We start from the raw sequence: 4,686 nt of genomic DNA on the forward strand, positions 1-4,686 counted from the left end.
TGCCGCCCTCTGTGGAGCTTGGCTTAGGTCTTTGGTCCGGGAAGCTGTGTCAGTTCGAGATACTGCAGCTGCCCAAAGACCTGAGTTCACGGGTCAGTTTCCAGAACCTGAAAGGGCAGACAGTGGAAGATCTGCCTGTCTTCAGCTTACTGGAGAGGCTCCGAGGTCCTTTCAGACTTGCCCAGTCCTGTTGAAGTCGACTTTATGGGAGACACGAAGAGAAGCTGGCCGAAAATATGGCTGCACGAATTGAGGAGAGATGCGAACACATTGATGAGAGATGTTCTGCTACAATAGAGAATACTGGCCTGGAGACAGCTCTAGAGGATAGCAGGCTCGAAAGGCATTCATGAGACATATTGAACCTCGCTGATACTAGCAGAAACATACGGAGGGCCACCGTGGACTGGAGGAAGTTCCTCAATTCTCTGCTCCAAGAACGGGTCCAAGATCTCTGACGTCTAAAGAGAAGAGATGGCAGAGATGATAAAAACGCTCATGTTCTTGAAAGAGGTCAGATAATCCACAGGACCCAAGGGGCAATTCCAAGCCATTCAGATCAAAGTGCACCAAGCCCAGGTAAGCCTTTTCCCAGGTTTGGGCCTAGCTATCAAGCACTTGCTCTTCCCTCCCATCCACTCAGGCATCCATTTTGAGGGATCAGTACCTGAGCTGCAATGAAGCAAGCAAGAGAAGAGCAAGCCCCTGCTAGAATCAGAGTTCCTCTACCTCCATCCTCTGTGAACAACAGGGAACCCCATAAAGGTCAAATACTCCCGTATGAAATAGATAGGAATTGAATACTTAGCTCCCACAAAGAAACGATGGCCTTCCGCTTGATTCAGCAAATGCTGGGTTTATGTCTTCTCTGGGGTGAAGGCAGTGTGGTAAGTGAGGGGAATCTTTGACTGAACTTGAATCTGTATTAGGCCTCCGTTTTTCAAGACAGTCTAGGTAAATATTAGAAGTCAGATAGTGAACGGAACTGTAAAAGTCGCCAATGACATGAAAGACACAGCTTATGTGGACCGTCTTTCAATTGAGTCAAGCCCCCGGGGGCAATTGATCATGGGGGTGCAGACTTGGTTGCATTCAAGTGCTTTACCCAACATGATCGGATGATTAAGCGTTCTCATCACTGATAGAAGAACACCTGGTTCTCAGTAGCCTAGCATAGCTGCAGCAGGGTTCTCATAGCTTTAATGCCTCTAGGTTCTTTGGATTCAAAGCTAAATGTATATATTTAGTTCGTTTCCTCTTGTATTTTCCTTGAGAGGGATGTTACACCTTGAAATGCCAACATTGACCAGTAGGTGTCATCGGGAGTAAAGGGCACCACATGCACAAGTGAATCCAAGCTTGGGGGTTATTTCATGTTTCCATTAGTTATTTCATGGTTCCTGTTGGTTTCGGAGGCTTCAACAGTAAAGAGTTGACATGACCCCTTTAACAGTTCGGACTGCTAGTTTGCATTCTATCTGTCTATGTTTTCCTTAGAGATGACAAAATGTTACCGAAATTGACAAGTCTGGCTTCTAGGTCGAATTAGTATGTTTCAGAAACTAACTTCATTTTCGTATAACTCCCAAAACATTTATATAAATTCTATTAAATTTTTAGAGACTGCAAATGAGATATCAACACAATGTCAAAACTGGAGTCTTCGGACAATCCCTCCCACCACGGCTGTATAGAAACAAAGAGATAAAAAAAAATCACATTTCTGTGAAATGTATCTGGAAAGTGTTGATTCATCGATGCCCAGTTGACAGAGAAGCAGTGCAACCTGCGCTCACTCGCTCCCATGAACACAGCAATGGAAACATCCACTCACCCAGCCCTTGGCACAGGACACTTGCCGAAGAGAGGCCTGTTACTTCCAAAGACAGGATGAGGCCTCAGAACATCTGGAAGCAGGAGAAGGAAAAGCAGGGAATGGATACCAGTGCATGGTCTGAGCCCTGTTGATGGAGCAGTAAAGGTGAAACTCTCTTTAACTTGGACGCACACTCTCAAGCGGACAGGAGACATGGGATTGAAGGTGATGCGCTGAGTGTTAGAAGAGTGCACAGCAGATGCTTGGCTGACAGAACGCAAAGAATCCAGTGCAAAATATCCCCACAGTTGATTCTGAGACCAAGCTCCGAGCTGCCAAATTTGAGGTAGCAGAGGCAGCGTTCAGGGAGGGATAGGGCTACGGATGATGGCACACGCTGAGTCTCAGGGATCTGGAGTGCGTTGTGGGATGTGGTGGGTCCTATCAAGAGAGCAAACCGACCTGTGACCCCAGTGAGCAAGCAACCACCCTGGCGCACGCAGTTCAAATTATCGATCTGTCCCATGGCCACACCCAGTGCATCTGCAGGACCAGAGACCAATTTGGCATTTTGCCAATAGAGCATGTGTGGGGCTGAATCAGAGATATTGTGCATCGGGTCTGAGGGATCCAGGGGGCCTTGGGTTTGAATTCAGAATGAAAAGCCTTAGGATCTGCTACATTCAAAACCTGGGCTGTGATTATGGTTTGGTTTGAGGCACAGGATGTGCAACAGCTCTGTGGTTGCCTTCGTGCACCCGTACCACAAGTATGAGAGGACAAGGAAGTGTGGTCCAAGACCACAGCGTGAGAAGAGGAACGATTTCCTTCAGTTTATCGCTCAAAAGCGGATGCTACATTTTGGATGGCACCGGCACGGTTCGGCAGCGAGGACACCAAGTTCGGGCTGCGGGATCATTCCAGCAGGCCCTGATGTGTGACATCCATAGATATGCTTCCACTGGTGTTTCTGTAGACAGAGAAGCTCTTGGAAGAACTGGTTTCAGTGGGACATTCCCGTGGAACTACAAAGCACAAGCGCACTCACACTCTGCTCTTCTAGAAACACTCCAAAATAACATAGAGTAGAATGCAGAGCTGAGAACCTTTAGAAGCTCCATTTCCACCAGAGGAAGTGTCCTGTGCTCTTTCAGATTTGTGAGATAAGCGTAATCAAAATGAGGTTATCCTAATCGAAATAGTATGGGGGGTTCATCACAACAAAGGCAACACCAGCAATTGGAGATAGACCAGACAACACACACAGGAACAGGACATGGCATCAATGTCTAGGAAAATTTGTCCTCACAGAAATCCCATGCAATTGTGTAGAGCCAAGAGTCTAAAGTTTTCACTTAACCAAGCCGTAGAAGTCTACATTAGATACCTGAAATTACCCGACCAGTAGAGATGAAGAAATACAGTAAAAGGAAAAGGAAGTACCATTTTCAGTTCCAAAGAGATTGAAGGCCCTAAAGATAAGCTTTCAGACAACTAGACTGCAAAACGCTCTCCAGAGCAAGTATTGAAAATGGAGGTGAGGGAAACACTGAAGAACAACAGTGTCTCAGAATCACAAAAGGCAGAATACCAGAAAAGGGGAAGAGAAAGCCTAAAGACGAGCCAAATAATATCAGAAAACTCAGTGGATGAGAAAATATCAGGGCTAACATTCCGTCCTAAGCAGACTAGATATTGCAGAGGGATGCGTGAATGACTTTGAAGACAGGGGAACAGAAATCCCTCGGTCAGAAGCACACATAGGAAAGCAAGTGCAAACCATTGAAAACATTGCTGTTGAATCCTGGTTTAAGACAAGGCATGAAAGACTAAAATTCGAAAGAGTCCCAGATGGAAAAGCAAGAGATAAAGAAACAAACAATGTTTGAAAAGTTATGTGTAGAAAAATCAGACTGAAACTTGCTGAAAGCCAAGATAGAATCATCTAGGCGAATTCAGGAAGTACACAGCGTCCAAAAGAGGTGGAATCCCAATAGACTTAGCAGCAGCTGTATGATCCAAATCAACAAAGTTCATGAGCATCCCAGTGATTTAAAATGCGCCTGGAGGAAAGCAACATAGTCACAAGAGAACCTCCAGAGGGGTTTCAGCTGCTATCTCAGCAGCAATATTGCAGGACAGGGAAGAGTGCCAGGACATAGACCATAGCTTGAATGGCAAAATGCTGCCATCTAGGGTAGCCTATGCCACATGACCACCATTTCTAATAACAGCAGAGCTAGAGAATGCCACAGACCTGCAAATCTGAAAAGAATTCAGCAGTTCGAAACTTATCCTAAAAGAAAGGTTGAGAATTCTCCCCTGAAGGGATAAGCAGCAAGATGAAATGGAAAGAAGAAAACCCTTATTGGAAATGCAAGAAGAGCATGAGTGGAAAAGAAGAAACAAGAAGAAAGCAAGGAGGACATCAAAACCCTAAAGATGGGAGAGGGAAGCAGGAAATCATAGGGGATTGGAAGCACTATCTTAAGGGAGTCAGATTACATGACTCTCTGTTGGAAGCAAACGGAGAGATGCATGGCCTGACGTGTTTGCAAAACAAACGAGAAGCAGACCAAGAAAGAATCAAACAAACAAACAACACAAAAAGGGTAGGGTAACATGAATATTCAAAAGAAATTACTCAAGGTGATGTCAAGGATCATTCAGTACGCATCGACCCAGTATCGCGGCTTGAATGTACTCAGCACACCTGTATTCGGAAATCAGAGGCGTGCATTTATATTCGTAAATACTGTTTCATATGAGCATATCGTGACCTAACCCAAATGCCGATTAGGAATCCAATGGATTCCTAGTCCGTGATATAGACTTGCAAGTCTTCCAACAGGATGAATGAATGCCATATT

General features: G+C 45.2%; 1 long non-coding RNA gene across 1 annotated transcript in view; it reads right to left on the reverse strand.

The window, feature by feature from the left end:
* Positions 1 to 238: 238 nt before the first annotated feature.
* LOC140695372 (uncharacterized) overlaps positions 239 to 4,686 on the reverse strand; it is a 151,918-nt gene continuing 147,470 nt past the window's right edge. Inside the window, exons 2-3 of the long non-coding RNA XR_012071103.1 lie at positions 1,835 to 1,907; positions 239 to 461 (exon numbers count right to left, since the gene is read on the reverse strand). This is a non-coding gene — a long non-coding RNA (uncharacterized lncRNA). The remainder of the gene's footprint in view (positions 462 to 1,834; positions 1,908 to 4,686) is intronic.

Source organism: Vicugna pacos, unplaced genomic scaffold, assembly GCF_048564905.1.
Source record: "Vicugna pacos unplaced genomic scaffold, VicPac4 scaffold_197, whole genome shotgun sequence".
NCBI classification, from domain to species: Eukaryota; Metazoa; Chordata; class Mammalia; order Artiodactyla; family Camelidae; genus Vicugna; species Vicugna pacos.